This window comes from Arachis hypogaea, chromosome 19 (genome assembly GCF_003086295.3).
Source record: "Arachis hypogaea cultivar Tifrunner chromosome 19, arahy.Tifrunner.gnm2.J5K5, whole genome shotgun sequence".
NCBI classification, from domain to species: domain Eukaryota; kingdom Viridiplantae; phylum Streptophyta; class Magnoliopsida; order Fabales; family Fabaceae; genus Arachis; species Arachis hypogaea.
The window spans coordinates 39,207,612-39,219,605 of NC_092054.1; the positions used below are offsets into that span (position 1 = coordinate 39,207,612).

General features: G+C 39.1%; 1 non-coding gene across 1 annotated transcript; it reads left to right on the forward strand.

Annotated features, from left to right (window-relative positions):
* Positions 1–3,618: 3,618 nt before the first annotated feature.
* On the forward strand, positions 3,619–3,726 carry LOC112780679 (small nucleolar RNA R71). Its single transcript, XR_003191499.1, has one exon. It is a non-coding gene; the product is annotated as a small nucleolar RNA R71 (small nucleolar RNA).
* Positions 3,727–11,994: the final 8,268 nt, after the last annotated feature.

Consider the following 11,994-nt stretch of genomic DNA (forward strand, 5'->3'; position numbering starts at 1 on the left):
GGCCCTAAGCACTTTGTTTTCCAGTATTACCACCGGATACATAAATGCCACAGACACATAATTGGGTGAACCTTTTTAGATTGTGACTCAGCTTTGCTAAAGTCCCCAATTAGAGGTGTCCAGGGTTCTTAAGCACACTCTTTTTTTTTTTTGCTTTGGACCTTGACTTTAACCGCTCAATCTCAAGTTTTCACTTGACACCTACACGCCACAAGCACATGGTTAGGGACAACTTGGTTTAGTCGCTTAGACCAGGATTTTATTCCTTTAGGCCCTCCTATCCACTGATGCTCAAAGCCTTAGGATCCTTTTTATTTGCCCTTGCCTTTTGGTTTTAAGGGTTATTGGCTTTTTGCTCTTGCCTCTTGGTTTTAAGAGCTTTTGGCTTTTTCTGCTTGCTTTTTCTTTCTATTTTTTTTTTTCGCCTATTTTTTTTTTCTGCAAGCTTTGCTCTTTGCTACTTTTTCTTGCTTCAAGAATCATTTTTATGATTTTTCAGATTATCAAATAACATGTCTCCTAGTCATCATTCTTTCAAGAGCCAACATATTTAACATTCTTAAACAACAACTTCAAAAGACATATGCACTGTTCAAGCATACATTCAGAAAACGAGAAGCATTATCACCACATCAATATAATTAAACTAAGTTCAAGGATAAATTCAAAACTCATGTACTTCTTGTTCTTTTGAATTAAAACAGTTTTTATTTTAAGAGAGGTGATGGATTCATAGGACATTCATAACTTTAAGACAGAGTTACTAACTACTAATGATCATGTAATGAAGACACAAACATAGATAAGCACATAACATAGAAAATGAAAGACAGAGAAAGTAAGAACAAGGAATGAGTCCACCTTAGTGATGTCCTTGAGCTCTTCTATGTCTCTTCCTTGCCTTGGCTGCTCCTCCTTCATTGCTTTTAGATCTTCTCTGATTTCATGAAGGATGATGGAGTGCTCTTGATGTTCCACCCTTAGTTGCTTCCAATAATTGTGTGGAAGAAAATGTATCCCCTGAGGTATCTCAGGGATCTCTTGATTTGTAGTCAAATGTTCTACCACTGAGCTATAGACCCTTGATGGAAGCTTTTGTCTTCCCTTTCCTCTTTCTAGAGGTTTCTCTGGCCTTAGGTGCCATCAATGGTTATGGAAAAAAACAAAAAAGCCATCAATGGTTATGGAAAAAACAAAAAAGCTATGCTTTTACCACACCAAACTTAGAATGTTGCTCGCCCTCGAGCAAAAGAAGAAAGAATAGAAGAAGAAGAAGAGGATATGGAGGAGATGGATGGAGGTGTGTATTCGGCCATATGGGTGGGATTGGGTGGGAGAGAGATGTTGAATTTTGAAGGTAGTGGTTGTATGGATGTGAGTGGTAAATGGAAAAAAGAAGGGATGATCATGAATGGAAAGAGAGATAATAAGGTAGGTGGGGATCCTGTGGGGTCCACAGATCCTGAGATGATCCTGTGGGGTCCACAGATCCTGAGGTGTCAAGGCATTTACATCCCTGCACCAATTTAGGCATGTAAAATGCCCTTGCACATAACTCTGGGCGTTCAGCGCCAGGTTGGTGCCCATTTTGGGCGTTCAACGCCCCCTTGCTGCCATTTCTGGCGTTGAACGCCAGAACCATGCTTGTTCTGGGCGTTCAGCGCCAGGATGCTCCCATTCTGGGCGTTCAGCGCCAGAACTATGCTCTGTTCTGGCATTTGAACGCCAGACAGATGCTCCTCCAAGGTGTGATTTTTCTTCTGCTGTTTTTGATTCCGTTTTCAATTTTTATATTTATTTTGTGACTCCACATGATCATGAACCTAAGAAAACATGAAAAAAAATAAAAATAAGAATTAGATAAACATTGGGTTGCCTCCCAACAAGCGCTTCTTTAATGTCAATAGCTTGACAGTGAGCTCTCATGGAGCCTCACAGATGTGCAGAGCTTTGTTGAGACTCTCCAACACCAAACTTAGAGTTTGGATATGGGAGTTCAACACCAAACTTAGAGTTTGGTTGTGGCCTCCCAACACCAAACTTAGAGTTTGACTATGGGGGCTCTGGTTGACTCTGCTTTGAGAGAAGCTTTTTCTGCTTCCTCTCCATGGTTGCAGAGGGAGATCCTTGAGTTTTAAACACAAGGGAGTTCTCATTCCATTGAAGGACTATTTCACCTCTGTCAACATCAATCACAGCTCTTGCTGTGGCCAGGAAAGGTCTTCCTAGGATGATGGATTCATCCTCTTCCTTTCCAGTATCCAGGACTATGAAATCAGCAGGGATGTAAAGGCCCTCAACCTTTACTAATACATCCTCTACTTGTCCATATGCCTGTTTTCTTGAGCTGTCTGCCATCTCTAGTGAGATTTTAGCAGCTTGCACCCCATAGATTCCCAGTTTCTCTATTACAGAGAGGGGCATGAGGTTTATTCCTGAACCAAGGTCACACAGAGCCTTAAAGATCATGGTGCCTATGGTACAGGGTATTATGAACTTTCCAGGATCCTGTCTCTTCTGAGGCAATGTCAGTTGATCCAGATCACTTAGTTCATTGACGAACAAGGGAGGTTCAACTTCCCAAGTATCAATGCCAAATAATTTGGCATTCAGCTTCATGATTGCACCAAGAAACTTGGCAGTTTGCTCTTCAGTAACATCCTCATTCTCTTCAGAAGAGGAATACTCATCAGAGCTCATGAAGGGCATAAGGAGGTTCAATGGAATCTCTATGGTCTCTAGATGAGTCTCAGATTCCTTTGGTTCCTCAGAGGGAAGCTCCTTATTGATCACTGGACGTCCCAGGAGGTCTTCCTCCTTGGGATTCACGTCCTCTCCTCTCCTCACAGGTTCGGCCATGGCACTTATGTCAATGGCCTTGCACTCTCCTTTTGGATTCTCTTCTGTATTGCTTGGGAGAGTACTAGGAGGGATTTCAGTGATCCTTTTACTCAGCTGGCCCACTTGTGCTTCCAGATTTCTAATGGAAGATCTTGTTTCATTCATGAAACTTACAGTGGCCTTAGATAGATCAGAGACTAGATTTGCTAAATTAGAAGCATTTTGTTCAGATTTCTCTGTCTGTTGCTGAGTTGATGATGGAAAAGGCTTGCTATTGCTAAACCTGTTTCTTCCACCATTATTAAAGCCTTGTTGGGGCTTTTGATCCTTCCATGAGAAATTTGGATGATTTCTCCATGTTGATTTATAGGTGTTTCCATAAGGTTCACCTAAGTAATTCACCTCTGCTATTGCAGGGTTCTCAGGATCATAGGCTTCTTCTTCAGAAGATGCCTCTTGAGTACTGTTGGATGCAGCTTGCATTCCATGCAGACTCTGAGAGATCATATTGACTTGCTGAGTCAATATTTTATTCTGAGCCAATATGGCATTCAGAGTATCAACTTCAAGAACCCCCTTCTTCATAGGCGTCCCATTATTCACAGGATTCCTTTCAGAAGTGTACATGAACTGGTTATTAGCAACCATGTCAATGAGTTCTTGAGCTTCTGCAGGCGTTTTCTTTAGGTGAATGGATCCACCTGCAGAAGTGTCCAGTGACATCTTTGATAGCTCAGATAAACCATCATAGAATATATCCAGGATGGTCCATTCTGAAAGCATGTCAGAAGGACACTTTTTGGTCAACTGTTTGTATCTTTCCCAAGCTTCATAGAGGGATTCACCTTCTTTCTGTCTGAAGGTTTGAACATCAGCTCTAAGCTTGCTCAGCTTTTGAGGAGGAAAGTACTTGGCTAAGAAAGCCGTGACCAGCTTATCCCAAGAGTTCAGGCTGTCTTTGGGTTGAGAATCCAACCATAATCTAGCTCTGTCTCTTACAGCAAAAGGGAAAAGCATGAGCCTGTAGACTTCAGGATCTACTCCATTAGTTTGAACAGTATCACATATCTACAAGAATTCAGTTAAGAACTGAAAAGGATCTTCAGATGGAAGTCCATGAAACTTGCAGTTCTGCTGCATCAGAGAAACTAATTGAGGTTTCAGCTCAAAGTTGTTTGCTCCAATGGTAGGAATGGAGATGCTTCTTCCATGTAAATTGGAATTAGGTGCAGTAAAGTCACCAAGCATCTTCCTTACATTATTATTATTTTCGGCTGCCATCTCCTCTGCCTGTTCGAAAATTTCTGAAAGGTTATCTCTGGATTGTTGTATTTTAGCTTCTCTTAATTTTTTCTTCAGAGTCCTTTCAGGTTCTGGATCTGCTTTAACAAGAATGTTCTTGTCCTTGCTCCTGCTCATATGACAAAGAAGAAGGCACAGAAAAATAATAATAATAGAGATTCTCTTTACCACAGTATAGAGGTTCCCTTATGTGAGTAGAAGAAAAGAGGGGAAGAAAATCTGAACTCAGAGAGAGAGGGGGTTCGGATTTTTGGAGAGTTGAAGGAAATATGTTAGTATATCAATAAACAAATAGAAGAAGATGAGAGGGGGAAGTGAATTTTCGAAAATAATTTTTGAAAAAGAGTTAGTGATTTTTGAAAATAGTTTTTGAAAAAGGTTAGTATTTTTTTTCGAAAATTTTTTTTTAAAATAAAAATAAAAATAATTAGTTAATAAAAAAGAAATTTTTGAAAAAGAGAGAAGATATTTTTGAAAATTAGAGAGAGAGAGAGTTAGTTAGGTAGTTTTGAAAAAGTTAAGAAACAAACAAAAAGTTAGTTAGTTAGTTGAAACAAATTTTGAAAAGATAAGAAGTTGGGAAGTTAGAGAAGATATTTTGAAATCAAATTTTGAAAAAGATAAGATAAGAAGATATTTTTGAAAAGATATGATTGAAATTAGTTTTGAAAAAGATTTTATTTTTAAAATCTCAATTAATGACTTAATTCATAAGAAATCACAAGATATGATTCTAGAACTTAAAGTTTGAATCTTTCTTAACAAGCAAGTAACAAACTTCAAATTTTTGAATCAAAACATTAATTGATTATGTTATTTTCGAAAATTTGGTATAAAAATAAGAAAAAGATTTTTGAAAAATATTTTTGGAATTTTCGAAAATAACTAAGAATTTTGAAAAAGATTTGATTTTTGAAAAAGATTTTGAAAAAGATAAGATTTTCAAATTGAAAATTTGATTTGACTCATAAGAAACAACTTGATTTTAAAAATTTTTGAAAAAGTCAACTCAATTTTTCGAATTTGATGAGAGAAAAAGGGAAAGATATTTTTTTGATTTTTGAATTTTTATGATGCAAGAGGAAAACACTAAAAGGATGCAATGCATGAAATTTTTAGATCAAAACAATGAATGCATGCAAGAATGCTATGAATGTCAAGATGAACACCAAGAACACTTTGAATGTCATGATGAACATCAAGAACATATTTTTGAAAAATTTTTAATGCAAAGAAAACATGCAAGACACCAAACTTAGAATTCTTTAATGCTTAGACACTAAGAATTCAAGAATGCATATGATAAACATGAAAAGACACAAAACAAAAAATCATCAAGATTAAACAAGAAGACTTACCAAGAACATCTTGAAGATCATGAAGAACACTATGAATGCATGAAATTTTCAAAAAATGCAAGATGCATATGCAATTGACACCAAACTTATGATATGACTCAAGACTCAAACAAGAAACATGAAATATTTTTTATTTTTATGATTTTCTAATTTTTTTGTATTTTCTTTTAAATTTAAATTTTTTTTTTCGAAAATTATTGTGAAAATTAAAAAATAAGGATTCCAAAATTTTTAATATGAATTCTAGGAATCTTGCCATGTTAGTCTTAAAGCTCCAATCGAAGGGTCAGGCATGGCTTAATAGCCAGCCAAGCTTCAACATATAATTACATGGACTGGAGTGATTAGTTGAATACCAATCTCAAAGCAGTTTGGGTATGGCTTTACAGCCAGATAGGATTCAACATGTTTCATGAAACACTAGAATTTATTCTTAAAAATTCTAAAAGGAAAATATATTTTTGAAAACATTTTTAAAAAATTTTTTTTTTTTTTTCGAAAACAAAGGAAGAATTTTTGAAAGATTTTTGAAAAATTTTTGAAAGGAAAACAAAAAGAAAATTACCTAATCTGAGCAACAAGATGAACCGTCAGTTGTCCAAACTCAAACAATCCCCGGCAACGGCGCCAAAAACTTGGTGCACGAAATTGTGATGTCCAGGCTCGAACAATCCCTGGTAATGGCTCCAAAGCTTGGTGCTTTGATCTTAATTCATAATTGTCACAACTTCGATACAACTAACCAGCAAGTGCACTGGGTCGTCCAAGTAATACCTTACGTGAGTAAGGGTCGAATCCCACGGAGATTGTTGGTATGAAGCAAGCTATGGTCACCTTGTAAATCTCAGTCAGGCAGATATAAAGTGATAATGGTGTTTTCGAATATTATATAGTAAAATAGGGATAGAGATACTTATGTAAATCATTGGTAGGAATTTCAGATAAGCGAATGGAGATGCTTTTCGTTCCTCTGGACCTTTGCTTTCCTGCTATCTTCATCCAATCTGTCTTACTCCTTTCCATGGCTGGCTGTATGCAAGGGCATCACCGTTGTCAGTGGCTACATCCCCTCCTCTCAGTGAATAATATGCTCACGCACCCTGTCACGGCACGACTATTCATCTGTCGGTTCTCGATCATGCTGGAATAGGATTCACCCTCCTTTTGCGTCTGTCACTAACGCCCAGCACTCGCGAGTTTGAAGCTCGTCACAGTCATTCAATCATTGAATCCTACTCAGAATACCACAGACAAGGTTTAGACCTTCCGGATTCTCTTGAATGCCGCCATCATTCTAGCTTACGCCACGAAGATTCTGGTTAGGAGATCTAAGAGATATTCATTCTAGCTTAATTCATGTAGAACAGAAGTGTTTGTCAGGCACGCGTTCATAAGGGAGAAGGATGATGAGCGTCACACATAATCATCACCTTCATCACGTTCTTGGGTGCGAATGGATATCTTAGAAGCGAAATAAGATGAATTGAATAGAAAACAGTAGTACTTTGCATTAATCTTTGAGGAACAGCAGAGCTCCACACCTTAATCTATGGAGTGTAGAAACTCTACCGTTGAAAATACATAAGAGAAAGGTCCAGGCATGGCCGAGATGGCCAGCCCCCTAAACGAGATCACAGGATCAAAATACAATCCAGGATGCCTAATACAATAGTAAGAGGTCCTATTTATAATAAACTAGCTACTAGGGTTTACATGAGTAAGTATTTGATGTATAAATCCACTTCCGGGGCCCACTTGGTGTGTGTTTGGGCTGAGCTTAAATGTTGCACGTGCAGAGGCCATTTGTGGAGTTGAACGCCAGTTTTTGTGCCAGTTTGGGCGTTCAACTCTGGTTTTGGATCCTTTTCTGGCGCTGGACGCCAGATTTGGGTAGAAAGCTGGCGTTGAACGCCAGTTTACGTCGTCAATTCTTGGCCAAAGTATGGACTATTATATATTTCTGGAAAGCCCTGGATGTCTACTTTCCAACGCAATTGGAAGCGCGCCATTTCGAGTTCTGTAGCTCCAGAAAATCCACTTTGAGTGCAGGGAGGTCAGAATCCAACAGCATCAGCAGTCCTGTTTTCAACCTCTGAATCTGATTTTTGCTCAAGTCCCTCAATTTCAGCCAGAAAATACCTGAAATCATAGAAAAATACACAAACTCATAGTAAAGTCCAGAAATGTGAATTTAACACAAAATCTATTAAAAACATCCCTAAAAGTAACTAGATCCTACTAAAAACATACTAAAAACAATGTCAAAAAGCGTATAAATTATCCGCTCATCAGAACACTATACACTTTCATCAACCCAAGTTCCCACAGTTCCCCACACTTAATTGACACACAATCTCTATCTTAAGCTAACCAAAGATTCAATTGGGATAATTAATTCTTTTTCCGCTTAAGGCTAGTGATGTGGTAAAATATAGAACAAAAGGGGATTAAATGGCTCAAAGTGGCTAACAAAGGTAATTAAAAGGGTAGGCTATTTGGGATAAGTGAGATAATAACAAATGATGGTCTCAATCATATGCATGCATATAAACACATTAAACATTGGACATATAGAGTGGAACAAAATAAAGATTACAATTATAGAGAAGAAAACACACAAGAATAAAATATTATGGTTAAATAATGTAACCTGCAATTAAGCTCAATTCTCACAGGTTGTGTGTTCTTAACTACAATTCATGTTCCAAATTACAATCTTCAAACAAGTTTAACACAAATTTTTTTCAATTTAAATTAGTGAAATATTATAAAATAGAGTCTTGAAAAGAAATTTATTACTTTAACCAAGCAAACATACATGCAAACAATTATTATCATGCAATCTATTCTATCTAACCAAAGAAAAACTAAAATATTGGAGTTAAGAAAAAGAGATTACCTCTGGAAGTCAGGTACTAACCGACCTCCCCACACTTAAAGCTTGGCACCGTCCTCGGTGCCATCAGTTAGGAACAAAGGGGGGCTTGTAACAGCATCTCCACAGTCGGGATTGTCATGGCTCCCGGTGCTGGTAGGTGAGGTAGAGTCCGGAGTTTCTGGATCTTCTTCAGGTGGGTGGTTGCCAACAATCAGCTCTTTGAGGTATGTAAGTCGGCGCTTGTTACGGCGCTCCATTCGCTTTGCCTGTCGGTCTAGCTGGTCCAACCTCTGAAGTCTCTGAAATAGAGGAGACAACCAGCTGATTTGTTGAAAGTGCTTGTGCTTTTCGTTCCTCTCCTCGCCGGTGGCTTGTCAGAGACTTTCTCTTTACTTTTTCTGGTGGCCATTCTGAAAAGGAAGAGGAGAAAGGGGCATGAATTCAAAGGGATAGAGCAAGGAAGAGGACAGTACGAGTGATAATCATGCCAAGGTAAAGAGGAATGTCGTTAACACATGGTCGCAACTCCATGCAATTAGGACATCAATGGAAATATAGCATGATAAATTGAGGCAATTAAATGCAAGATGTTTATTGGCATGCTAACAAAGGCATGAGTAGCATAGATCAAGCATTAAAAGCCAAAATGTATTATCAGTCGTAACAAACTAACAATAACATTTGTATTGACAATTATATTTAATTTATAAAATTTTGGAAGGATTTTGTGAAAAACAGGCATTAGAGTGAAAGGATAGAATAATTAAAAATTCATAATGCTATACGGGCTTTTCACAAATACTTGGTATGCATGTAAAATATGTTAAGAAAAGTAAGAACTCTAACATGCATGCAATCCAAAAATTAATATTAATTGTCAAATCACTCTTGATGATATCCACAAGCTCAAGTATAATAATATAAGACCCAAATAAAGCTCCAACACCAACATAAAAATGCATGAAGAAAAAGAAAATAATGAAAAAGAAACCATAAATAACTAAGCATGAAAGAGAAAAATTTTTGAAGAAAGAAAAGTAATTAAATGCAATAAGAAAAATGAAGGAAGAAAGGAGAAGGGAATGAAAAGTCGGAACGCGACGCGCGCGCAAGGCACGCGTACGCGTGAGAACTGTATTCGCCATGTGACACGTACGCGTCGCCCACGCGTACGCGTGGGTGGTCTTGGAAGTAAAAGGGCGCGCACGCATCATGGACGCGTACGCGTGGATGACCTTGTGCCTCTAGCACAGTTCCAGCATAGGGGCAGCACAACTTTCTGTCCAACATGCTATTTATGCCGATTTTCCTATCCACGCGTGCGCGTGCTTGACGCGTACGCATGGATTTCCCTTGTGGCAGATGACGCGCACGCGTCATAGACACGTACCATGGGTTGAATTGTGTACAGAGCGCACCAGCCGCACGATTCCATCACAACTTTCTATTCGTTGGATGGGGGAGTGAGATTGCTATCGACGCCCACGCGTGGCCTGCGCGCACGCGTGGCCTGCCCCCTTTTTTTATGTGTATGTAGAATGCAAAATGCAGAATGCAGGTGAATATGCAGAAATTATGAATGAACACTAGTAAAAATAAAATAAAATAAGATTAAGAATAAAAAGGAACGATTATACCATGGTGGGTTGTCTCTCACCTAGCACTTTTAGTTATTGTCCTTAAGTGGGACATTTGGTGAGCTCCGTGTCATGGTGGCTTGTGCTTGAACTCATCTTGAAACTTCCACCAATGCTTGGACTTCCAACATTCTCTATCAATTCCAGATACATTCCTCAAACTTTAATGGAGTTCTTCACAAGCTTTGAGCTCCCACAGTCGATCCTCATGTATGCCTGGATCCCAAATCTTGTTTCTGCACCCGTCTTCAAGTGAAACATGATGATTCCATCTGGGTGGTAAGCAATCCGAATTCTCACTAAGGCATCCAAACAGCTTCCTAAACCCATTCATTCGAGCTCTACACCAACCCTTGCATTTAGACTTTGAGCTCCCAACCACAACGAACCTAGGATTGTGTTGCCAACCACTGACTATCTCCTTCTTACTCTTAAAGCCACAAAGAGTTCTAAGCTGACCATCTGTCTCAAGTAAACCATATTCAAGTGGAAAAGTAAAGGTCAAGGATAAGAATTTTACCCACTTGAATGTTGTATTGGATGGTAATGGCTTTGGGGGAGAGGTCTCCAACAGCTTTGGAAAGGTGATTTCAAGCTCCATTCCCTTGTGCTCTCCCTTGGCAACATCCACCTCTTTGCGAGCTTCTTCAATTTCAACCTCTTCCTCTTGGTAGCTTTCTTCCAATTCAAACTCTTCTTCATGGCTTACCAAGGGCATGTGGGTTTGTGCTTCTTCTTCTTTAATCTCCATCTCTTGATCAATCTCTGCAAAGTCTTCAACCTTGATATGTCTTGGAGGTTGTACACCCTCCTCAACATCAACATCAAACACCTTGGAAGGAGGCTCTATGACTGGATTTTCCCATGGAGGTTCCGCATCTCCGAAGACTACAACCGTTTCTTCCTCTTCAACAATTGCTGCTTTGTCCAGTTGTTTTAGTATAAAATCGTACTCCTCCTTGATGATTTACTTTTCATGACAATTCCCTTCAACTACTCTTTCATCTTCAAGGGTCTCCCATATCTCCACATTTTGGGCCTTCTCTTGCTCTAAGACAAAATCAGACTCCTCCTTGATGTCTTCCTTCACCGATTCTTCAACCACTCCTTCAACTTCAAGGGTCTCTACTACCTCCACCTGTAGGGCCTTTTCTAGCTTCTTATGAAGTATGAATTTGCAAAGACGATCCCTTCTCTCTTGTTCCATGTCAATAGCATGACTGGGATCATCTTGCTCTTGGATTGATGGATGTGGGTGCTCTTCCATGGAGGGTGGTGATGGGATGGGAAGATCATTATGTGGTTGAAAAGGAAGCGCACTAGAGTTTGAGGGTTGGATATTGGAGGTAGAGGGTCGGTTCATGTAGGATGTAAGATTTTGGAGTGTAGAAGTGAGACCAATGATGTTAGAGATGAGTGTGTTGTTATCCAATGGAGGTTGGGGTGGATAGGAAGGTTTAATTTTTGGGAGAAATGGCTCATAATACGGAGGTGGTTCTTCTTGATAAGGATATGAATATGGTGAATATTGAGGTGGTAGTTCTGAGTGTGGTTCATATGGTGGTTGGTGTGGTGAATAAGGATTAGGGTCATATGGAGGTGAATGGTGGAAAGGGGCTTGTGAGTATGGCGGTTCAGAGTTATGTTGAGGAGGGGATTCATAAGCATATGGTGGGGCTTGTTGGTAACTACAAGGGGTCCACCATATTCATCATCTCACTACAAAAAAAAAGGTCTATGGTCACGGTGAAAAACCGTGACCATAGCTAGTGAAAAGGGTGACCATAGGTCTATGGTCACGGTTTTTGACCTATGGTCACGGTTTTTCCGCCGTGGCCTATTCTCTCGTGGCCATAGACCTATGGTCACGGTTTTTTTATCTATGGTCACGGTTTCTATGGTCACGGTTGTAATGTTCAAATTCTGGCACTTTAGGCCACGCTTTTTTACCGTGACCATAGCCTCTATGGTCACCCCT